The sequence below is a fragment of the Pogona vitticeps genome, chromosome 2 (assembly GCF_051106095.1).
Source record: "Pogona vitticeps strain Pit_001003342236 chromosome 2, PviZW2.1, whole genome shotgun sequence".
Lineage (NCBI taxonomy): Eukaryota > Metazoa > Chordata > Lepidosauria > Squamata > Agamidae > Pogona > Pogona vitticeps.
The window spans coordinates 265,009,644-265,036,160 of NC_135784.1; the positions used below are offsets into that span (position 1 = coordinate 265,009,644).

Below are 26,517 nucleotides of genomic sequence, written 5' to 3' on the forward strand. Positions count from 1 at the left end.
ATATCACAAGAGCAGGAAAATATTCAGTATAGTCCATATAATCAAGTCACACAAAGATAAGAAAAGATACAGAATTCTGTACAATTAAAATGTAAATGTTCCAAATGTCTTTGGGAATATCATCTCATAGCAAGCGTACAGGATTTACTGGCTTTTGCTTTTATAATACCTCCCGGGAAGGGAAGAGCTGATTTGGAATTCTATTCTCCCATCACATAAAAAGCTTGATCTTATCAGTACAGGTGCAAAGCTGTGCACACTTCACAACATCTAACCGCTAAAGGGAAGGTCACGCATCAAAAGAGAAATCCATCCAGCTGTGCACTCACCAGACTATTCAAGCACCCTTTCTTTTCCTCCTTTCAGAAGAAAATTAGTGCTGCTTTGTTTTATTGTGTTTATTTGTTTATTGTATTCTCTTTGTTTGTAATTGTGATATCTCCATTGAGTGTTCCGCCATGAGACTGAAATTTGATCTGCACAGTCAGAACATTATATTTCCAAAAATGGGACTCACCCATCCACTCTTATTATTACTAAGTGGGAAGAAGCATGAGATCAGTTTTGCAATGTTGCATTTCGGTGTGTGCAAGTCCCATCTGATCCAATTTCCATATAAATACTTTCTGTGCAAGTCAGGACTGATTCAGATGATTGCTGGGTGGTTCAGTCTGATTTGTTCTCTGAGTTTTTAAAAAATATACATATTTGTAGTTATTTGTATGGTTCCAAATCAGGGTCGGAGGCCGCAAATGTAGAAAAGAAAGGTCCCTGACATGAATGGCAGCGGTACTGAAAGCCATCAACTGTGAGAATGTGGTGGACCTTCAGTGTGTAGGCAAAACTTCTGCCAGCTTGCTTGTTTCCAAGGTTCTCCTCCCAGTGTTCAGAAAGAGTGCGTTTGGGGTATGTGGAAGATGGCTGCTTAGTGTCCCCATTCAGTAACCTGGTTTTCCCAATTGTGCCCACTACTCCAAAACAGGATGTATTGTGTTTTCTACCCACCCAGCCTGGAAGATACCCAGACACCTAAAAAGCACCCTTTAGAAAAGGAAAACCGTATTTTTGCAAGCTTTCCCCCATAAGCAAGAGAATTGTACTGAAATATTCTACAACATAATAGCAGTTATTATAAGATTTCAGGCTGAAATATCACCCTGTTTTTTTTTTAAATGAAATTTTGCTTTTTCAAAAAATGATTACTGCAACCAGACCTACTATGTGCATCACAGAAACAAGGTATTTCTGATCTTAATGTATTGAGTGTTTTCCACCCCACTCACCAACAACGTGGCTCCACAAATGATGGACTTGATGCTGATCACCTGCCATTTCCACTGATTTCAGATTTTTCTGTGTGCTACTTAAAGAGAAAACATGGAGAGAAATAATTGTTTCCTGTGGTGAATAGTTTCAGAAAACCAGCACGTACCCCAGGACATACTGATTGCCGGAAAGCCTTGTGGCTTAGAGAATTGGTAATGGAATAACACAGTGCCTTTCATCTAAGACAGTTCAATATTGTGCTGAAACAGGCAAGCAAGCATGTGAAAAATCATCTTTTGAAGAATTTGGAAATAACCAAGGAGGAGTGCATTCAGTTTTCATCACTCTTTTTTCTGGCACTCAGGACTAGAAATATACACACCATAGAAAAAGAGAGCAAGAAAGAGATTAAAGACCTATTCAGGGCAGGGTTAACCTGAATACATAAAGAAAGGGGCAGAAAGCCCCATCCCCTCAGTCACTGCTGTCCTCACATGAAGTGAAGAAGTGGACTTGTCCCTGAAAGCTCACATTAAAATACAGCAGTTAGTCTTTAAGGTGCTGCAACATTTTTGTCATCTTTATTTTCTCGTTTCTGTTCTGTTTTTGCCCGATGTCCACATGGAGAGTTGTCATGGAAAGGGTGCAGCATGCTCTATGCACGCAGCTTATCTGTGCGATCAGAAATCCTGACTTATATTTTAAAAAAGAATGCCAAACTATTTGGAGAGCCTCCATGCATCACATTGGCCTTCCTTTTCAGACTGTCTCTTTCCATGTGAATAGAATAACAAAGGAGGAGTTGGAGCTGCCTGGTTGCTCTTCCTCATAGCCCTGGAAAGGGCTACAAACATAAGCCCTGAAAAAGTGTTATCAGAGCCTGTGTACCCTGCATGTGATGAGGGAAATACATTTAGCCCTGCCCTCGTCGCTTTCATTGCATGACAGAAGCAGAGGCCCTTACAAAGCAGACCCTCTCAGGACCTTTCCAGAACTCGGTAGCCAAGAAGAAGGCATGGGTACACGGTAGATTCATAAGCACAGCTCTTCCCAGTTTATGAGAATGGAACAGCTGAAAAAGACAAGGCAGAATGATGATGCCTCCTTGAAGTGAAAGGCTACAGCAGATGATTCCTCAGAAATGAGTAACTCCATAGTTATAGGTTTTGTTTGTTGGAACTATTGCACTCACATATGTTGCCTTTAAGAGGTTTTGTCTGGGAGGGACCTTTCTGGACTGGGGTGAATGTTTATCAACCCAGTAGCAGCCAATTGTTCCTTCTCTGTCTCAAAAAGTTGAAGAAAACCATGCCTCTCTATTCAATACACGAGTAGGAAGCTACCACTATCTACCCAAGAAAGCTTGTTTGCTTAGGCACAACCCAACAGCTATCTCAACTCCTCATTTCCTTGACACATTTTTGACTATCCAGCTATCTGACCTTGGTCTGATCATGAACCATATCTCTGTCCCTCCTTCGCATGACTAACAAATGGCATACCAAGTCCTGATCTATTGTGATCATCCCCCAGCTTGGTGTCTCAGACTCTTCAGTTTGGTTGCTCTTTATGTCTTCCTTTGCTATTTCTGTTTCTGGTTTGACCTTGGTTCAGCTTCCTGAGCTTAGCTTCTACTCCTTGACCACTTAGGAACTTCCTATGAGGCTTTGCCAGCCTAACTTGAGCTGACACTGGGCTTGGCGCTTGTCACCTGGAATCAGGAAATTTGCAGGGCATGAATGATGTTAAATGTTATCTTCTACTTTGAAGTCATGTGGCATTTAAGTGTTCAAACCATATAGCCAAAAGTTCTCTCTTGCTTCTTGGATGAGACGGTATTACTGTTCCAATATTTGTATTTTGAATAGCTCTGAGTTCTGAACTAAGAGTTTTGCCACATTTCCCCCCCCCAAAAAAAAACCACTGGTTTTTGTAGGCATAAACTAAGCATTTATTTATTATTTCTTGATTTCTTTCATTGGTATGAATGAGATACATATATATGGCATCATTCCGGGTTGTTGAAAGTATGATAAACCCCAGCAGAACATAGCAATCAAAATCATGCAATCTTAAAATCATAAAAAGCAAACCAAATCAAATAGGAATAAACCACAATGGTTCATCATTTTCAAATAGGCAGTAGGGCATAAGGTGAAAGAATTCAAGTGAAGTTGCATCCAGAGGCTTCTCAGAAGAGCAATATCTTCAGCAACGTCTTAAAACAGGGAGGGAGAAGACGCCAGGCACAGTTTGACAGGGAGCCACTTCCAAAAGATTGGTGCCACTGTTGAGAAGGCCCAACATTTGACATTTGTACTCTGCATCTAAGACTTAATAGGATTCAATTGGTCTCACCTTTAAACAGATGTTCATAGGTTGGTGCTGTTAATTACCTATCATTGGCTATAGATCTGTGCAGAGTTCAATGAGTAGAATTGTTTTGCTCCATCATGCCCAGAACAGAAAAGCATGTCAGAACAAAAAAAATAGATGCCATAAAAAGGAGGCAAAATAAAACAGAGTTGCTAGTTTGGGGTTTCCCTGGAATGACTTCAAACTTCACTCTCTCTTTGTTGCAACTGTTCCGAAAAGCATGTTGTGTGTTAACCATGAGGCAGACTTTGGAAAACTTGGGGTTTTTTTTTTAAATAAAACACAAGATCCTTCTAGCAGGTACCAAACTTTTATAACTAGTTTTTACTTATTTGCTGAGTTCAACCTTTCTAAAATCCATTAATGCTAAACTAATTAAGGTGGGAAAAGACATTGTGAGGGTATCTGAAGAAAAAAAAGCTATTTGCATTTCTTTCCTACGTGAGCTATTTCTGTGTATCTGCAAGCCACCAAAATTGTACGGTACTGGCAGGCAGAACATATAAACATATGACATATAAAATGATTTTATAGTGAAGTTGTTAAACAATACGGTTGATTCAGCCGATACATTTGAAATATGCAGACATTCCTAGTCACACAAACTACAAAAAACAAAAGCTTTGAACATTTCTAGCAAAAACTGCTTCAGAAAAGCTCGACCATATTGTTCTCAAGTGAACTTTTATTCTGATATTGTAAAAAGCAAAGTGAGGAGGAACATTTTCAGAATAAGTAAGTTAATATTGCCTGATGAAATTAAAATATATTTGGTTGTGATCCTGCCAAGGTTAAACATGCTTAGTTTCATTGATTTTAATGGAAGAGATTTAAACATATATTCAACCCAATCACTAAAACCAATGGAACATAAAAGCATTTAACTGGCAGAACTGTGTCCAAAAGGAAGGAAGGAAATCAACCATTCAGAAGTTACACAAGGTGGCTAGTCAATGAGACAGGCTGTTTTGGGTTTTTTTCTAACGAATGTCAGAGACTAAAGAGTTGAGGAGGATTCTGCTGACAAGAATCATATCTTTACATTTTGTTGTTTACAGATTAAGTGTAATTGATGAATACATTCAGCATGAATATATAATTACCGAAACAAGTAAATTGATCCAACTATTTTGTAGAGAATTTGACAGCATCCATGAGTCTCATAATTATTACTTGCTATGGCTCTTCTCAAATCATTGGCCTTTGCACATTTAATAAGACATTAAATTCAGAAAACCGGAGGAGAAATAGACATACTATAACATGCTACTAGTTTAAATATTATTTAGAGAATATCATTTTGATAGTTAGAAATCAAAACAGAATTCCTTACATTGTTTTGTATTATATCAATAAGTTATGCACTTGTTAGGCATTTTCAATGAGCAACTGAAGCCGAGCTGAAAGCTCACTGGTATTTTTTTCAAGTTTGAAATGGTGGCTTTCAAGGGAAAGGTTTCCTAAGGATGCCCACCATTTTCATCACTTTTCATTGCATGAGTAATGGCCTAGCAATAGCAACATCCTATTTCTGTGGAAGTGCCATATAATATCATAATGTGGTACTTCTTCTGGTGGCAAGGACTGTGCAGCATGCCCAAGCCTACACAGGCTGGCTTTTCTCCCCAGATGCAGTGGAGAATTTAATTCCTAACCTCTGGCTTCTATTGGTTTTTTAAAAATGGATCCATTCACATCAGTTCTGACATGTGATTGCTTACCCTGAGGCAGAAATGGGACGGCTCTTTGCCGCTTCAAGCACCTTTCCCCTTCACGTCTTGTCTCATCAGGGAAGATGAGCCAGAGAGAGAGAGATAGAGATAGAGAGAGAGAGAGAGAGAGAGAGAGAGAGAGAGAAGAAAACCTGCTGCACCAGTATACACTCTCTCCAGCAAAGCCTCTCTGTGGGAAAACCTCTTTTTAAAAAAAAAAAAATCATCTCTGTTCTCTGTGGCCAAGATTCTTCTTTCCTCTTTTTAAAAAAGATAATGATATAAGCAAAGGAAGAAAGGAAAGCTTTGTTTACCCCTACAACTTATTAGGTAGTTCCTTTGTAACAGTGCCCCCAACAGGGTTATAAATAGAACTTCAAATAAGATGGAAACAAGGCTTTTCCTCCTCTCTGTCTGTGTGGCCAGTTAAGGCAAAGAGATCTTTAGAAAACTGCATTCCTTAGTGAGACTTTGCAGCAAGTAAATGTGAGTGAATTCACATTTCCCTCATGGTGTAGTTACTTCCCAAATAAATCAATCTATATTTCACCTTTGTGTGTGTGTTTACCTTTCCCCAGCACAATCTAATGCTGTTCACCAAAACTAAAAAGATTAAAATCAACAAAGTATAGTGACTCCAGCTTCTTCTGCATCCCTTCACTTGTGAGGAGTGACAGTTTGAGGAAAATTACAGCCTCTGTGCATGAAATGAGAAAGCCAGTGTTTTTATGGAGTTTGGACCACATGGAGACCCTCTACATGTTGCAAAGGTTCTTCTTTTCAGACCACTGCTATCTATTTGAGGAAAGCAATAACAAAAATGGCAGGGCTAGCACAATCCCTCTTTAGATGTAAATGTAAACACTTTTCATGGGTACCTGAAAAGTGTTTCCTTGTTTGCTCTAATGCTTGTGGAAGAACATTTATTATGACAAAGCTACTTACTGTATGATCCTACAATGGAGTCTACACAACTATAAATACTGTATTTGCTGGCGTATAAGACTACTTTTTTGCCCTGAAAAACATGCCTCCAAGTCGGGGGGGTCGTCTTATATGCCGGGTGCACTTCAGTTGGGATAGACATAGCTGCCCATAGTGGCTTTCCGATGCTCGCCCGGTGCCCATAGTAGCCTCCTGATGCCTGCCCACCTCATTCTACATACCGTCCAGTATTGCGTGGCATCAGCAGCAAGACAGGGGTGCCAGCCTTTTCAACGTGACCTGCCCATTCTGCTTGGTGGGAAGCAGTGGTGCTCCGGCCCGCCCCTTGTCTACGCAGAGCTCACACATGCGCACTTGCACACTAGCGCCAGTCACAAGGAGGTGCAGGGACGGGCCAGAGGTGCTGCGGCCGCACTGCGGCCGTACAATGGTGACAATGAATAGCACCTTTTATTTGGTGTGTGGAAGGCGTGCAGAAGAGGGGGTAGTCTTATACGGCGAGTATATAACAAACTCTATATTTTGAGTGGAAATGTTGGGGGGTCGTCTTATAGACCCAGTCGTCTTATACGCCGGCAAATACTGGTAGGCATCTTTGCTCTAGAGACAAATGTCTAAGAACATATCCATGCCAGCAAAAAGCAAAAGGGTAGTGCTGAGCTATTATAGATGTAGCCACTCTGGGAAAGTTATAATTTAATTTTAAAAATACAAAATGAGCATTTATTGCTTCAGGAAATCAGTTCAGGGTTAGTGCAGGAGAAGGACACTTTAATTGCTGGTTTCTCTGAAGGAAGGTATGTTGATAGCCATCATCCAGGAGACCCCATGTGCTATCTCGCATTAACACAGAACAATAATGATGGTGCTTCCCAATAAGATAAAGTAACACCTCAGTGGAGTGATATGAATACGAACAAGTCATTACTTAGATAAGACAATAGGAGCCAAGATGCCAGCCCAATTCTCTACCACACTGTCCCCCAGGATTCAGGTTGCTTGTTGCATGCATTCCTACTATTAATTCCCAATATATTCTACCGCCATGTGTCAAGGCAATATAGAAACAAGGCACAAGCCAGGAGGAGAAAAAGTCTCCTTGGCTAATAATTCCAGAATTCAATTATTCTGACATTTTGATTGCATCAATAAAACTGAACCATAAAGTTGTAAATGTTGAAACAGCTCTCAGTTTGAAGAAGCTCATTGAAATGTAAGTTTCTGTCCTTAATTTGTTTGCAATGTATTAACTTAGAGCATGGAGATAATTTCTATTTAACTGATCACATAAACCACTCCTTGTGTTTCCGGACTGAATATTATCATCCTTATTACAGTTATACTTGCATTACTAAAAAACCATTTTGTATAAATATTGATTAAATAAATATTGATTATATTATTATGTGCATAGGAACGCTGACAGTATCTCATCAACGGGAATGTTGAGGTCCTGGAGGGGTCAAACTGAAGGATTCATCACACCATCTCCCATCAGTGTCAAAACCCGTAAGAAAGGAACTAAATAATTGAAATGTCAAATGGAAATCGATGTGAATGGGAAAAACATCAGATTCCTTTTCTTAATATAACTACCCACATTAATTTTGATGAAGTAATATTTGTTTGATCCTCTGCATAAAATCACGTTGCCCATACATTTTTTGGGGGGGGGGAATTGCAGTCATTTATATCAACCATTTTCAGCGATGTGTTCATAATCCTATATAATTGAGGTTTTTATTGTGCAGGGGAAAAAATATTCTCATGAATTTATGCCAATCAACTTCTGACAGCCCTGGACAGAATTGGGCCCTTCATTCTTCTGAGCCAACATTTCTCTGAGCAATGCTGGCTGCAATCTGTGACACAGCTGGATATCATCTAAATGTTACAGTTTGAGTTTGGGCATATAATTTTTTTCTGCCAAAATTCCCAGATCCCCCAGTGAATGTGGCCTCTAGCCAGGGGCCAGGCAGGCCTGAAAAAGATCAATCAGCAAGTGGAACTGAAAATCTGATGTGCTAGATAAAACCTGAAGAGCTGAATTTAAATTTACCTGACTGTGATTTGGTTTGGAATAGATTTGCACAGGTACAATAGAGTGGGACCCTTATCTTCCTGCTGGGGGCTCCTCCCTTTTTCTTAGATGTGCATTGCCACATTTAGAAAGAGCTGCTTCTTGTGTCTCCTGTATATTCCCAATGATCTTATTGGTATTCCCTTATAAAGGCATTTAAAATCCATCCATTTACTGAGCCCAGAATAAAATGCTGTCAGATGATTAATTCATTTAAATACAGTGCCCAGTCCCTATATGGCAAAATATATGATTTTGGAGGGAAATGATGCAACATTGTCCCTGCTACTGCTTGTTTCTATCATTAAAAAATAATAATAAAGAAGTAGATTTTGATCACAAAAGCTTACAGTTAAATAAATCTGTTTGTGTTTAAGGTGCCACCATATTTTGTTCTTTGATTTTTACTTCCCGTAATGTTAAATTAAAACACCATTGAAATAAAGTTTCATAATATGCAATTCTACTCAGAAGAAAGCCCTACTGAGTTCACTGGGAGCTATCTTGTGTTCATAGCTTTCATATTTTGTAAAACCATTTTTCCAGGTAATCGTGCAGGGAAATCTTAAGGTCTCTAAGGTATCCTTTGCACATGCTACTGGTTCTGAAAAATGCCCGGCCGTGCCTCCTTGTCTGAGTGGCCGATCACTAAGGAGGGGGGGGCAGGGAAGCCCATGCTCCTGGCAAAGAGGAAGAGGAGAGGAGTGTGCACCAGCTGGTGAGTGGGTCATTGGCCAGGGAGGTGGGGGAACGAAATGTGCCCCACCTGTGGTGCCGTGTGTATGAACCAGCATGAACCTCTGAACCGAGGTTCATGTCCATCTCTACCAGCAGCCAAACAAACCTTAGTGGGAGAAGCTCAGGTGTGTGATCATGAAAGCACTAATTCAGTTTATGTGCAGAACACAAATCCCAAATGGAGACATGGTAGTTAAATTTTCTACATTAATCTTACAGTACAAAATGAACAGATTAAATCAAGAAACTGTAAGGTAAGACTGCAAGCAGGTAGTCAGATGACATGCAGGCAAGGCATTGCCCATAAATCTCTGCACGGTATCAGACCTTTACTTTTGACAAGAGATCAGTAGCAAAACTTAGTTGGTGTGCCCAAAGGAGTATTCGTGTGTAGCAAGTAGAAGGGGAGGGCCAATGATTTTATGACTTGGTCTCAAGCTCATCTTAAGATATTGCTCAGCTGACGATCTATGGTTTTCATCTCAAGGATCAGGGATGATGGAAGTTATAGTCCAAAATTATAGGATGGCACCGGGTAGGGGAAGGCGAGATTTTCCTCTGGTCCTGTTCAAGAACTCATGTTACATTTTCTGGAATAACATTCCACCCCGCCCCACCCCGCCACTTCACAGAATTGGTCCGAGATTCTTTGCTTCTTTAAGCAAAAAAAAAAAAAAAAAGAATAAATTATAGATTACACAGAAGGAATAATTTTAAAAATCTCCCCTGTCCCTGCTACTTGGTCCTGCCTAGGGCCCTAGTTGGTGCTAGGTCAAATCAAGTCTGAACTATCTCTGGAGACAAACATGTTGAACCTAAGGCTATCCTACTTTGGGCACATCATGAGAAGGCAGGATTCTCTGGAAAAGACAATAATACTGGGGAAGGGGGAAGGCAGCAGGAAAAGAGGAAGACCAAATACAAGAGGGATTGACTCCCTAACAGAACCCACAGGCTTGAGTTTGCAATTGCTGAGCAAGGCTGTTGAAGACAGGACATTCTGGTGATTGCTTATTCATAGGGAGTCCATATATTGGGGGGCCACTTGACAGCACATAAGAACAACTTATTTGTTACCTGAGTGATGGCAATGTGCAACATTATACAGTATTTATAAGGGATTCAATGCAAACCTTTCCATCTGCTTACTAGTACACCACAAAATGCAGAGCTTTACTTATATTTTAAAATGCAGTTTCCACTTCCTAATCTGTGCTTTTCATATGCATAGGGGTGGATAACAGAGAAAATGGATGTGCCTAATTTAGCAGGGGTAGAAAGAAAAGGGATGCAAATCAGTAACAAAAATGTAATTGAGCAAGTTGTAAGATGAGATGCCCTACTTTAGGCTGCCCCAACCTGATAATTTCCAGACATCTTGGGCCCCGATCATCTCCCACCAAAAACTGCATCATGAGATTTGTAGTCCATTTGGGAGAAGATGCCAGAGTGTCAGGAAACCTTTAAAGCAAAAAAAAGAGCATTTGGAGGGATGACTGGGCATCAATCCAATAAGAATCGTGCCACTAGGAGCCAATGGTGACATCCTGCAGGCCATTTTTTGTAAATCTCACTATTTATATCTAAGCAAACAATTTAATTAACAAATTAATTATTGCTGATTCAGCAAATTAAGTGGATGCACTCTAAAACTAATGCTGGATTAATGAATTAATCACCAGTTTATATGATTTAGTTAATCCTCCCATTTCTAAATGTTTAACATTAACAAATGAATGTTCAAACCTAACATTCAAAGCTGTGTTCCCAAGGGAGATTAAACTGATCTGTTTCCTGTCGTACTTCCACCAGCAAGCAGAAATATTTTTGTTCAGAAAGGCTTGGAGGTAATGACTGCTTGCTGAGCAGAAGGGGCTTCGAATGGATCGATGCTGCTGTTGTTGTTTTTTTACTGGTATGCTTTTAAATCAATTCTAATTCCATTGCCTTTTAATAATATAATTTGTTCCACTGTATTCTCATTCTATTATTTTTCATGTTTTTATCTGTTCCTTTTTAGCTACTGTACTTTTATTACAAACTGCCTTAAACCTTAGCTTTGGGAGAAAGATGGATATAAAGAAAATAAAATGACACCTATCCATGAAACCTATATACTAGAACTAACAAAACCAGCTGCACCCCTTCCTTGAGATGTCTGATTTGGCTATAGTGATACAGTACATGTCTTAATTACACCCCACTTGAATCACAATGTCGGGATGCCTTTGAAGATGGTTTGGAAATTTCAGCTGGTTCAAAATGCAGCAACTAGACTACTGAATGGAAGCATATAATCTCCCTAGTACAACTGCACTGGCTACCAGACCATTTCTGGCTCCAATTCAAAGTGCTGGTCATTATCTATAAAGCCCTATATAGCTTGGGTCCAGGTGACCTGAAGGGCCGTATCTCCCCACAAGAGCCATCTTGCTGTTCAAGATTGTCCAAGGAGGCCTCCTCTTGGTCCCATTGCAAGAGCAGACATGGTTGATGGAGACACGAGAGGGCCTTCTCTGTGGCAGCTCCCAGGTTATGGAATGCTCTCCTTCCGGAAATCAGGGTGGCCCCTTCCCTTTTATCCTTCCACTGACAACTGAAGACCCATCTTTTCAGGCAAGCTTTTAACAATCAGGATCAGGTCCCTGAATGCCATTTAAAAGTTAAGATAGCTTTTAATGTTTACTTCATTTTAATTATTTGATTAGTGCATAGTTTAACCATAGGATTTTGGGAGCAGTCTTCCCACCTCTGAACCATTCATTTAATTGTTTTTGCAATTTCTATCTCACCCTTTAAAAAAAAAATTCCAAACAGGGAGCCAATTTAATCAGTTGCGGCAATAGCAACAAAATGTTGTACAAGACTTAAAAGACTTCTGAGTGTTATTTGGGCATAGGTTTTCATGGATTGGTTCTAAAGGAAATGATCCTGGTCCATGAAGGCTTATGCCAAGTAAAACCTTTTAGTCTTTTAAGTGTCTCACAACACTTTTTGATCTTTTCAGAAAAGTGAACAAAGGTGATGAAAGATGATGAAACAACCATCTAAACACAAATACATGAAAATATCCATTTTAAATGCAATAACGTACCCATTGATTTCTTTACATTACATTACCATGTGTCTAAGAAGCAGATCCCCCTACAGTCAATGGGTTTTGCTTGTAGATAAAGCAACAAAACTTTAGATTAAAATGATGTTAAAATAACAACAGTAGCAACAGCAGCTCAAGATTAGACCACTGCAATGTGCTCTACATGGGGCTACCTTTGAGGCTGATGCGGAAACTCCAAGTGGTACAGAATGCGGCAGCCAGACTCCTTAGTGGAGTGAGAAAATACCAACATATCTCCCCCACTCTGGCCGCACTGCATTGGCTGCCCATTCGGTTCCACTTTGACTTCAAAGTGTTGATGTTTACGTATAAAGCCCTAAATGGTTTAGGACCTTGATATTTGATGGAACGCCCTCTCCCACCAAGAACTACCCAGATCACTCGATTGAGTCAGGAGGTAAGGCTGAGGAGCCTGACACCGAGGGAGGCCCAAAAGGAAAAAATAAGAAATCGGGCCTTCTCGGTGGTGGCTCCTCACCTCTGGAACAACTTGCCTCCAGAGATTTGTGAGGCCCCATTGCTGAGTATTTTTAAGACCCATCTAAAAACGTGGATGTTTAAGCAGGCCTTCCATCCAGATAACACTTAATCTTTCTTTCTTTATCTATTCTTTGTTATTTTTTCCATCTTGAAGAATTTGCTTATTGTTTATTCCTTATTGTTCATTGTTTATTGTTTAATGTCTATTCCTGTATATTTTTATTTTTTGTTATATGTATATGTTATTGTATTTTTACCTGTCTGGAAGCTGCCTAGAGGGTTGTATTGACCAGACAGGCGGGGTACAAAGAGAATAAATAAATAAATAAATAAATAAATAAATAAATAAATAAATAAATAAATAAATAAATAAATAAATAAATAAATAAATAAATAAATAAATAAATTCTGCAAACAAGCATCAATAAAACTATCATCTAGACAACCTAATCTTAAATTTTTTAAAAAAGCTGTCTGCTACAATAAAATAATTTCAAGTATAGGTAAAAAAAGGAACCAGCAATAGTCCAAGAAAATGGTATTTAACCACCAAATAAAAGAGTTTTTTGACCTGCTCACATAAATTATAGTTTTCATTCTTGTTTAAACAGACATACTAGGTATTGGGTAATCTTTGGGGTATAATATAATTCAATTCTTTTTAAAAAAACCTCCAGTTTATGAATGTTGAATATTGTGCTTCTGTATCCACAATTCAAAAAGCCAGAAAATGGCCCGATATTGTTGCACAATATCATGCCCACTTTGCCAGCAGGACTTAGGATGCCAAGAGCTACATAGCAAAGGGCAGCTTGAATGTTGACAACACCTATGTCAGCAGTCAAGATGGTCTGCAAGATGCCCTCTTCTGCTCATTACCATTCAAAAAGTGACACCACACAAGGGAAAATCCCAGAAGCTAACTCCTTTTTTCATCAGTTAACCACTTCTCACCAAACATGAAACAATTATCAGGGTGGTGTTTCAGGGAGTGTGAATGGTTGTGAGCAGAATGTATTTGATCAGTTTTAAATCTGCAGACAGAAAGGGTCACTGATGTCTGCATGGAGGTGGCATTTTAATTTAATATATATAAACTCAAAATGTGTTGGCCAAAAGATCCCCAAATTGGGCACACAATTACAGACTGTCTGCTATATGTGTGCCAAATTTGGTGCTGATCTGAAGTTGAGTGTTAAAGTTATAATTCTTTGTTTGGCATGCCCCTATTTTTTGAAGTGCCTTATAGAATGTTTATTTGCTCTGTTGCACAGTTATCTATTGCTGCACAGGAGTGCAGCAGTAATAATAAATATGTATCATCAAGTTGATAACTTATGGCGAGCCTCCCATTGTATTCTTTGTTTGTCCTTCTGATGGTGCTCTGAGATAGTGCAGCTTCCTCAAGACCACACAAATGACAGTGCAGTTAATCCTGTTAGTACTCGTACGATAGCTGACTCCTCTCTACAGAGGCAGAGTGAGGATTCAGACTCATAGCCCCTGACTCTGCCACCAGGTGATCTAATCTGCTGAACTATAGCCTCACTATTTTCATTTTTCAGATATGTTTGTACAGGGCTACAATCTAAGGCACTAGATGACAGAACTGAGCTCAAATATTATGTGTAATGTAGTGTAGTGTAATGCAGTGAAGTGGAGTAAATAAGGTGATGGACTAAAACTCAGGAGACCTGTATTAAAATCCCCACTTATCAGGTGCCATGGGTAAAACCACTCTTTAAATATCTTACTTATCCTGAAAGATCTATAAGGGTCACTCTAAGTTGGTTCCCACTTGTCAGAGTATAATACAAAACACACATCAAATATTGTGGATTTCATATATGGATACAATTAATGTGCATCACAGTTTTAAGATCATGGGTGCCAAGTCTTAGACTGTGGCCCTTAAACTCATATACTGTATTGGAGTCCATTCTTTGAACCTGATATCTACGTAATTTGAGTGTTTAATGCTCATGGCTTCAAGACATATCATTTAGACATGTTCCAAAATATTCTTGTCTTCTTGTTGCTGGTGGTGGCGGCGGCAATGCAATTCTTTAAATTCATCCTAGTATCTATACATTGTCTGCCTGACACATCCTTTGGCAATTTTTGCTGTACAGTCTGTCTTTGGGTCTCAGGCTCTGGCTCTACATCTTAAGGAACAAGATCCTAATGGCAACCTTGAGCAGGATTCACCACCATTGTCTTCATGTATGGATTGAAGTCACCTCTTTTGAATGGCAGTAGCTAGAATTCCACAGCTAGCATGGCCATAAACATCTGTGCCCATCTCTGCTTCAGGGTACAAGGATGCAAACTAGTACAGTGGGGTCTTGACTTAAGAACGGCTCGAGTTAAGAACATTTTGACTTAAGAACCACTCTCATAGGAAAATATTGACTTGACTTACATACTTAGATTTGAGTTAAGAACTGAAAAAAACCCACGTGGGAGGCAGGGAAAGTGCAAAATTTGAACTTTCAGTTAAATGTTGGCCAGTGAAAAGGGTGCCTGTCTGCTTCCTCACTCCTCCCAGCGATTAGAGAGTGGATTGGGAGACAGTCTTCGGACTGCCTGGTACTGGACTGCCTGGACTGTATTTTCCCTGCCTTCCCTGAACCTTTCTTGACCTAAGAAAAAAAGAAACAAAATATCCCCCTCTAGTGGTCGAAGGCAGAATAGCAGCTTCCCATTAGTTTCTATGGACGGAAAAGAGCAGATACGGATCAAATGGTTCTCAATGCATTCCTATGGGAAATGCAGATTTGACCTGAGAACTTTTTGACTTGAGAACTGCCTTCCAATACGGATTAAATTCTCAAGTCAAGACCCCACTGTAAATACATGTTGCTGCTGACTTACGGAAATGATTGATTGTTTCTTATATAGAAATAAATCCAAACAATAGCACAAATTTCTGGTTTTTAAAAAACACAAAATCTAGCAACTCAAACAGTTCTGACTGAAACCCGAAACCTAATTGGGACTTTCTGTTTTGTTTTCTGGTTGCTGAAAAGTATAGTTGAAGTATGTATTGTTATGTGATATACTGTATTAGGAACTGTACTTATTGAAGCCTCTGGGAACTCTTGTTCAAAACACCAAACCACTTAGAAGCTCGGATTTTGCCATAAAAGATTATGTGGTGTAATAAAGTCTGATTGAACACCAAGCTACCACTGTGTAAAGGCAGCCATGGGGGTTATTCTTCAGGGTTTATGGGAGGAGTGGAACATATTATTTTCATTGATCTTCCCAATTGCAATTATTTCAAGTAATTGTACAAGTACAGATAGGAGAGTTTGGCTATTATCCTGTACTGATAGAATTTTGCTGCAAGATAAATTAACTCGATCAGAAGTAACAGTTTCAGAATGCAAGTTATCATCTATCTCTTTCTGAGGAAAATTGACAGGGCTCTTTAGGGTTATCAAAGCAAGGAGAATGTGTATGTACACAGGTGTTAGTTCAGGACTGACAAACATGTCATCCTCCTGATGCTACTGGACCACAGTTCCTATCAGTCTTGGCCAACATTGCCAATAGTGAGGGTGATGCAAACTCCAGCCCAAAACCATCTGGAAGGTTACAAGTGGCTGCTTCTTATACTAGACAGTGGAGGTTGGTGGCACCAAAAATATGAGTGGAGTGGTAAAGGAGCTATCCAGGGTTCTGATCCTATTTTGTCAATAGGTTTAGCATCTTGGACAGAGTCTCTGAAGTTCAAACTAAGCCACCTCTTTAATATCAAAACCACCAGCTTCCGCTACTGCTAGACAAAATTCTTATCTGGTCATTCTGTCCTTTCTGCAATTGGAAGCACATGAGGAAAGATCGGAGACACAATAGCTGGCTCCATTGGTCTGCTGTGTCCCAACATCACTCACGCTCACTGTTTTTCATGCACTGGCTGGGGAATGACTCAAGTGGGATGTCAGCATTACTCATAATGTTTCCCTATACAATTCAGAATCTCTATCAGAGCTCCTAGTGGCACAGATCTAGAGATGTGCTTTCCTTGGAGGGGTAAGCAGGACCCCCTTACTATGCCTTCCCACACCAACAACCCCGAAGAGCCTTTGGAACCAGGCATGGGACCAGATGTTTCAACACTCATTACTCTTATGCTTCACCCCATCTCAAATCATCTCCTGGGTCATAAGAGCAAGGGAAGTCTTTCCAATGGCGAGAGCTTCAGTCCTTTCAGGAGGATGGGGAAGTTCAAGTAAACATGTGTTCAAGTTAAACCGGGTTACTAAGAATTCCAGTGTAAACTAAGAATCTGAATTAAGGCATTGCTGAAGCTCAACACTCCTTCCTGAAGAGGGATTTGGGCAAATCTGCACATTTAATTTTTCTAAAAGGGATGAGGAGCCAACAAAGCTAAACTGAATCCACGGTTCAGCTTCCTTGTGAATAAGATGGAAGACAGTAGAATCATGTGATAGGTATACCCACCCAGCACATCCCTGCTACCTCTCTCACCCAACAACATATGATAAGTGTAGCCACAGAAATATTGCTGACGTGGCCATAGTATCCCCCATGGGTCACAGTGATTGACAATGCCAGTCCACTTAGACCAGTATTACCACTCTGTCACTCCTCCATGGTGTTGAAGGGGTTTTACACACGTTAATAAAATGTAGTGGAGTATTTGAAATCACATGACCCTAACCCTGAATAGACAGACGTTTGAAATGGAAGAGCACAGATTATAAATCACTGACCAAAAGAAAAGGTTCTCTTTTTTAATAGCCACTTGTTTTCAAATTCCTTTCCCAACCTAAGTTTACAAAACTTCTAGATATGGAAAATGTCTGACATCAGGATGAGTTGCAGATGCTTAACATGCTCTTAGCTTCATCTTAATCTTGGGATTTTATTATACATCATCTGGTAGATTAGTAAATGCTTTCAGCCTCCTCCTTCACCTGCCCGAGTGGGATGTTTTGACTGTCAATTCAGCAGCTCTAAACAACAATGTTGTGATGGATCCAAACAAGTCTTAACATTCTATATTGGCCCCTCCCCTTTGCTCATCTTTTCCCATTGATTTTATAATGAATGATCCACTGTAACAATATGTGCTTTTCATTTCTGATTAAATGGGTACAGGAGGGTAGCTTCTTGCACCTTCTGTGTTGCAAGCTTTCTTGCTTTACATTTTGCTTTCTTTAATACTTCTCCACTGGTAACAGTGGCTAATCCAAAAGATTCTTCCCATCCTGCCATAAATACATATTTTGAACATCTCAGTCTTGCCGTATGCTTTCAGTGAAGAAGCAGCCATTTTAGTGTGTCTCAGCAGGTGAGCAAAACTAAAAGGAGGAAAGAAAAGTGGAAGGCAAAATGTTATGGCACATTTTTTAAAAAATTACAGTACAAGTTTTCATGGATCAGAATCAGACACTCTCATCTATCAGAAGTAGGTTTAGATTTATGAAAGCTCACTGAAATAAATCTGTTAGTCACTGAAGCACCATTGCATTTTGCCTTTTCCTCTTTCTTTCTTTCTTTCTTTCTTTCTTTCTTTCTTTCTTTCTTTCTTTCTTTCTTTCTTTCTTTCTTTCTTTCTTTCTTTCTTTCTTTCTTTCTTTCTTTCTTCCGTTCCCCTACACAATAAGAAAATACATAAACATTGGAGGGGTTTGGGCAGTCACTTGCATATCCAGGGGAGCATTTGAAACAATAACTTAAACGGCGCACCGTACTGCACAAAAGACAGCTGCCAATCTCCCTGGAATCACGAGCTCAAGGTGGTTTCAGCCTCACCAACTCCTGTCAACAGCATTGCTCCACCTTAATGGCTTTAATCCTTTACTCTTCATCTAAACAATAAAATTGATGCATTTTGCACAATGAGCCAGGCTCACTGGTTACATTTACATCTGAGGCCATATTCTTCATGGCAGCGTGAGGCATTATTAAATGTAAATAGCTATCTGTGAAAAATATACATCTCCATAGGCAGCTGCCAATGCAATTGCTTTCCCCTTCAGAGCAGGTGACATTAATTCTTCATGGTGAAGGCAATCTCGGCTTCTGCTTTATAACCAAGAAGTGACAATGATGTGAAACTGAAAGCCAATGAAAAATTAACCACCTGTGTGTGGAGGGAAGAGAAGAATAATTTTGTTTTATGCGACTGCATCCCTATAAATCAGTAGGGTTTTTTATTGTTCAGCTGTTCCATAAACCATAAAATAATACCCTTTCAATAGTTAAATTGCTTGTACAGAAACAATTAAACTGCAATTACATTCCTGAATAAGTTTGATAAGATGGGCAGTTTGCCATCTGGTTGCCCTCCAACCTAAACATGACGATGCATCACCCCAAATCTTTTAAATCACGCTATTCGATGGAAGTATCTGAACTATGCACCATTAAAAACCCAGCCTCCCCATTTTAAGATGGATCATCATTTCTAACCTATCCCCTTCATCGATGTTTAGGATCCATAACTTCTTTTTAAAAAAAAAAAATCAGTGCATATTTGACTTTTAAAATCTGCTTTAAAAAACATTTCAACTGGATTTTTTTTGGTAACTTGACCACTTTTAGGCATATAAATCTTTTTTTAAAGCAAAACTTATAACTTTAATACTGTATGTAACAAATGTATATAAAAATAGAATTACTGTCAATGTTTGATAATGTTAAAATATATATGTTAAATGAAGTTTTGTATTATTTTTTTCAATATATAGCTAAATAAATCTCCAACCAACAAATTCTTGAACAAACAGGTATGCCTTGATGTGAGAATGAAGACAATCAAGCTTAGAAACTCATTGGGAAAAGAGAACAAACGTGCACAGCTCTACATATCCTTGAATTTTCAAAGTGAAGAAACATCCCATTATACATTTATGCCGACAGTGTTCTGAACTAATCCAGTGGATCAAACATGGCCTGGTGAACTGGAAAAAATGCAATTAAATTAGTAGGCGATTTCAAAGGGCTCGGGTTCATTTTTATCCCTCTGCCCCAGACCTCCCTGGGCTGCACCTGGACATTTTGGAAAACTGGTTTATTTTTATGTTAAGATTGTCTGATGCTTAAAATAGGGAAATCTACTGCTGACTGCCAAGTTATTTCTAACTTACAATGACCCTTCAGAGGTTTTTTAGGTATAAAATATTCAAAAGTGGTTAACCATTACCTTCTTCTGCACAGTTCTAAGAGCTAGCTTTTGAATGCCATTGCCATTTTCTAGGAAATATTTTTAAATTTCCACCAATTTTGGGTGGAGAATCTTTCCTAGTCAATGGCATTTCCACCCCTGCTACTGACCAGTAACTGCCCTTTGGGAATTCCCCTGCTCTGCCCCTATTGGAAATAGTCGTAGGTCACAGATCATAGTAATACAGTGCACAGTATTACAAGGTCATAAACGTTTGCCATTGTTTTTTCCATTTATACTCCAAGAATACCTTTAGACATGGAAATGGTAGTTTAAATTGTGACATTACTGTCAATAAAGAGCTTGTGAACAGCACCTAATATGTCATATTACCAGATGATAATACTGAGTATCCAAAATCCTATTGACCAAAATCCTGTTACACAAGTGACATCTGTGGAAGGACAGTGCTATCTCTGAAAGGAGGAGGGTTTTTTGTAATTAAATACTGCCTCCTTCTGTCCCATGTCTTGTCTGATTAAAAAACTTCTTCGTTGCATGGAAGTTGTGGAATCCATGAGATAGAAGAAGTCTTTAAATTTCAAAAATATGTCCCACTAAAGGAGATTTTTTTTTGATGATTAAAGACTTCCTCTTTCTGCCTTGTGGCTCTCAAGTCTTCCATGCAATGGCAAGTAATACTCACAAGGTGGACAAGCTATGGGATGTCTTTAATTACCAGAAATGTTCACCAGCTACTGATGCCATCACCTTTCTACAGGTGAAACGTATACAGGAGGGTCTGGACCACTGAGGTTTTATACCTGTGCAGTACAGTTGGTGTAAATCTTGGGGGCAAATTGCCACAAGTTAAGTTAGCAAACTCCACACTAATTTCTTAATTCAGAGTAATTCACCTTCAAGAATTATTCCAAGGTGTGACATGCTGATCGCCAAAACTAATAGGATTTTGACCAATTAAAATTAAAGAAGTAACTAATTAATATGATCCAAAAATGAATCTTAAGAATACCATGTTCATAGTAATCAGTCCAAGAAATGCAATGTACTATGAAGTTGAGTTAGAGATCCACAATGCAAGGGTAGCACATGCTGCTAAATATAAGTGCCTTAGAATTTGGTTGAAGGAACAATGGGATCATAGCCATGCATTAAATATCAGAATAGGGATGACCTTAAGAGGTTCCGTAAGAGGACAAATGTAATATGCACCATAAATTTGAGAATGGTTTTGAGAATGTGAATTATACCATGCTATGTAGTCTCAGGTCTACTGTATGTTATGGAATCTTAAATTTTAATGCAAACTACAGTAAAAAGAGATCTGGTGTGGTGTAATGGACAGAGCCTTGGACTAGGGCTCAGAAGATCTGGGCTCAAATCCCTATTTGGCCATGGAAACTCAGTGGAGGGGGGTGACAAATGGGAAACAAGTACCCCAAGATCTCTGTCAGTTTAAAAACCCTCTTAGGATCATTGTAGGTCTTGTAGCCGCCCCGAGTAGACATGGTCTAGAGGGGCGGGGTAAAAATCAAATAAATAAATAAAATAAATAAATAAGAAGCTGGAAGACACATAATAACAACCTATTTAAAAGGCAGAAACATCTAAACAGTTCTTCTGTCATAGCATGCTAAGAATTTGATTAAGACCATAACCAGCAAAGAAGTACTGTACTAGAAATGAATTAAAAAAATAAAAACTCAGAAAATGCAGAAAGTTATAACACTTTGATAGCATCTTAGGAAATGAAGAGTACAGATTATTAAAGCAGATAACTCAAGGAAAAATAAATGGCTGAAAGATGGCGAAAATTAGTGACTGGCTTAGGTACAGTTCTGCATTGTTGTTTAGAGATGCCGTACCCAAGACTGAAACAGTCTGTGTTTTCAGAGAACAAATTAAGCTTTATGGTAAGGGACTATTCTTATCTTGCAATAACAATCTTTACTGTTTGGGGAGGTGGGCATCTTCTTTTCACTTATTTGCATATAACAGAGGACCCTGACATCTGAATACATTGGAATTTCATTGGCATCTGAAAATACTGATCAGATCACCCAGCGCAAATTCTTCCTCTTATTGCTCTTGTTTACATGATGCTTCCAAGTATGATTTTTCAGATAGAGATTTGTAACAGCCCACAGTCTTTACTGGGTAAAAAAGAATTTTCCATTAGTCAAATTTTTAAATGAATGTATGTATACAATTGTCAGCATAAGCTAGTATTTATCTTCTAGTTTTCCACCATTGCAAGACCATGACAAGCATCACACTAATATATTTAAAATGTGCACATGTAGGAGAAAAATGGGGATATGACTGAGCACATTAGAGGAATATGCACCAAATGCACATAACTTTCCATGGAAGAATTAAGAATAAAGGCTTACAAGTTTATGTGGAACAAGGAACGGAAGAAAACACAAGTGGAATTTGGAGAAATACAGCAACATCAAGGCTGGAGAGTTTCACATCCCTTCTCATGAGCAGGTGATTGGTAAAGTGGTGGATTTCACTGGAAAGAGAAGCCAGATGCTGTCCTTCATGATGACTAGCATGTTTTTTCTACAGACAAAAACACAGATGTAAAACTAGGAAAACACTAATCTTTATTTATGAACAATATGCGCTTAGGCTTATTACTGTGCATGTGAAAGAAGACACCTTTCTTTAAAGCATCTTCAGGCAGTCCCAGGAAATAAAGGTTCAGATGAACAGATAAGAGGAATTATTTACACTCAATATGCCTGGCAGGTGCTCACTAAGCTCCCCCTCTCTTACCAAGCATCAGGAAACCTTTTTTGTTTGTTTTAATTTTTTTTCTATATATACATAGAATCCTAAGATGATACATACACATACTTGGGGTTAGGATCTGACAAGGTTCACCAGGTACTTAATGAATACAGAAATAGGGGCTCTGTCAGAAAATTAAGAAAGACCAGAAATGGACAGATGTACCTCATCCTCAGTAGCTCATCCAAATGTAGCTACAAGCCTTTAGAGCAAAACTCAAGGCTTTCTGCCCTTGAGAAGACCTTCGCTTATTTCCAAGCAGCCTGCAGTCTGTAACATAATGACTAACGTGGTGCTACAGGCGAGCTTGTCACTTGTATGTCCATCAGTGTGCCACTGCTCAACTTTAACATCTCACGTCTTTCTCTCTAAATGGTGAGTCTGAATCTGATGAAGATGGTCCTCTTTGAAAACAAAGACTAAGATTGCAGGCTACAGTTGGATGTTAATTAACTGAAATCAATAAAAATTTCTCTTTTTTTAAAGAAACAAAAATCTGAAATGTTCACCTTCATGAGTCACATTGTATCCATGTCAAGTCTGGGATGTAGAGGTTTCACTGTCTGGAGCCCTGGTGGAACAGATAGAGAGACAGTCAGACATGCACATCATTTTATTATTATAAAATGAATTAAACAAAATCCATGGGTTTTCATATGACAAAAGCAAAACAAAAAATTGTTCCCCCAAAATACAAGGACCTGGTGGTCTTATCCACTTACAAGGTATTCTTCCTTATACACAGCCTAACAACCGGTTTGATATTTTTCTTACTATGACATATTTCACAAAGGACTTTAGTTAGGGTAACCCCTTAAATAAGCTTCTACGGTGATGGTGAACAGTCTTGGGTGGTGGGTGTTATTCATTTCTTGATCGTTATTGACTTTGCTCACATTTCATTTTATATGTGGCCAAATATACTATAAATTCCCCATGCGGACATGAATAAATTTGCTTCAAAAATAGGAAACAACTGTTTTGCAATGGAAGAATTACACACTGCATGAAAACTGGAGCCATAAGGTGGTCTACTATCACATACCACTCAAGAAGTCAGGCTTCTTTTCCTGGTTCGAAGTCAATTAACTATATATCTGTGCTCATCCAGTGTAGAAGTGGTGATCACTTGTTTATGAGCCAGCCATCTGAAGGTCTCAGTTGCCATTTCTTTTATCAAAGAGCATTTGGCTGCATATGTGACAGCTGCCATCCATGCTTGTAGTTCATCTGATCAGAGAATCCTTAGAGGAAAAAGACCTCTTGCTTCTTTTCATCCAAACACTCCGCACATTTACCATGGGCAACTGCCTTGCATCTTTGTCAGATGGGCATGAATATGCAAAAGAGAGGAGGAGGTTAGTGATCATCCTTAATTTCTCAGCTCTGCAGTAGCTCCACATTTAATGCTGAGTTCTATTGTTCAGACTGAAGTTCAGTTGCTAGATGTTATCATCACATTAAGCAAGGTTAGAGCAATGTTTTTTTTTCTTAGAGTATGTATGTGATCAGACAGCAAGAAAGGATAGTGTTTGATCTCACCAGAAAAAGTCATTTTACTGGGAGCAATCTCTCTTAAAGCAACACTTCTATCCATCCAGGAATCATTCTAGCCAGGCCCCAAAAATGAGTAGGCTTGCTGCTGGACCAAAAAGGTCCAACTTGGACATAGATTGTGGCCAAACTGGAAGACTATTGCCCAAATGGCATCTGGTCACCAGGAATTAGTTTACACTGGACCATGCCACAAGCAGCCCAAAATGCAAAATCTCCCCATCTGATCATACTCTAATTTTTCAGGGGGGAAGGGGGGGACTCAAGGTATCTTAACAACAATTGTAATACATACACAAGTTAGAGGAAAAACCAACACAAGTCACCAAGCACCCCCAATTAAAGACTCAAGACATAGATAGCAGGGTGAAAACTGGGCAACGGTTTTAGTACTAATTAATTAGTAATTCAGTATTTAAACCCCTCTACCTGGAAGGGTGAATCTCCTACTTTCACTATTTTTAGAGGTTTTGAAATCATATGTGCTTTTCATCAAATTTATGAATTTGCTGATTTTGTAAATAATATATTTTGAAAAATGAAATTCATGCTTACAGTTAGTTTTGATGGCTACATATTAAGTCAAGTATGCCTCTGGATTCTGGTTGTTGGGAAGCACAAGCAAGAGAGTGCTGGTTCTGCCCTATGCTGCCTTCATGGACTTCCTGTCAGGATCTGGTTGGCCTCTGTGGGGGAAAAAACACTGGAAAAGATAATCCTTTTACAGATCCAGAAGAAATCTTTACATGTTCTTACATTAGTCCATGAGTGGAAGATGTTTGTGTTGGAATTCACAAGTACAGAATTCCTCCGGCTTCTGTACTGTCACACTGGGAACAGCCATTAATTCTACTTGTATCTCAACAGTCATCAGAGTTCCACGCCAGGATTAAGAAGCTCTACAATGAAGAAGCTCTGAAGACCTAGGCCAATGTCCCCATTGAGCTCCCACTGACTGAAAAATCCCATCTGAAGAGTGATGAAGAATTGCACCGCTAGTGCAGACGTTGCTGTTGACAAGGGGGAGGCCTGTTTTCTTAATAGAGATCACCACTTGTGCAGTGGCAACACTTGGACAAGTGGTGTGCTTCTATGTTATTGCACCGGTGTGATTTTCACTCACTGAAAGCTCAGTAGGATGGTAGTCCTCATATTTTTGTAGCCAACTTCCATAGTATAAATATAGGCCTAGAGTGGCCCTGAGTTGGCTAGATAGGCGGGATATAAATAAAATAAAATAAAATAAAATAAAATAAAATAAAATAAATAAATAAATAAATAAATAAATAAATAAATAAATAAATAAATAAATAAATAAATAAATAAATAAATAAATAAATAAATAAATAAATAAATAAATAAATTTGCAAAGTACCAGATACCACCATGCAAAGCTCAAAAAGTTAGTTTGGGATTGGAAATCCCAGACCCTCTCCCCCATTCCCCAGCACTGGGGAATTCTGGGAGATGTCCTCTGATAATCAACGTTTCTATTCCACAATGGCTGGAATCCAGTAAGCATGTCACAATTAGAATAGGCCTATTGAATCAGTGGAACTTGCACAGGAGCTGACTCACCACATTTCCACCGAGCCTGAGTGGGCTTCCTCTACTGGTTGTCAGCCATTATTTATACATTATATATAAAGATGTCCACTGTATATTTCATTCATTTGTTTTAAATTGTTACATGCTGAGATGGGTGATTTTAAATTCACAAATAAAATAGAAGAAAATCACACAGAACCAAGTATGTTCCTCTTTCCGTGTTCATTAGTTCTCTGTAATTGGAATGTTAGCTTTTCTCATAACAATGCTCCAAATCGTGTTCCTTTATCTATGTTTATTCAGTTCCATTAGGTCTTTCCAATCTTGAGCAATTTTCAATAGAGGAGCTCCAAACGTTAATGAGAGTAATCTTTCATACAGCAGTGGCCAATACTGTTGCTTGACCACGTAGATCACACTAAAGTAGTCTTATTGAATCAATGTGGGTTTTGTAAGTCAATTCCTCTGAAGGTTTAATTGATTCAAACGGGTCTACTCTGATGTGATTTACTGTGCCAGGAATTTGGGCAGTGCTTCATTTTCATCCACATGTGCACACAGAAGTAGCATTAAAGTTTGTTTAGTTGTATAGTCTATCTAGCAAATTCACCTAGTACAATAATGACTTCCTTCCAAGAAGATACAACTTTAGGACAGTGAAAGAGTGAATATTTAGCAGAGATCCTGTTTACCCAAAGGCTTGTGTTTTTATTTCATTGTTAAACATGAGTTTATGCAG

The 26,517-nt window shown here is 38.9% G+C and overlaps 1 long non-coding RNA gene across 1 annotated transcript; it reads right to left on the reverse strand.

The window, feature by feature from the left end:
- Positions 1-22,739: 22,739 nt before the first annotated feature.
- On the reverse strand, positions 22,740-25,176 carry LOC144587034 (uncharacterized). The gene is made up of 2 exons (XR_013542180.1): positions 23,722-25,176; positions 22,740-23,247 (listed from the first exon to the last, which is right to left on the reverse strand). It is a non-coding gene; the product is annotated as an uncharacterized LOC144587034 (long non-coding RNA).
- Positions 25,177-26,517: the final 1,341 nt, after the last annotated feature.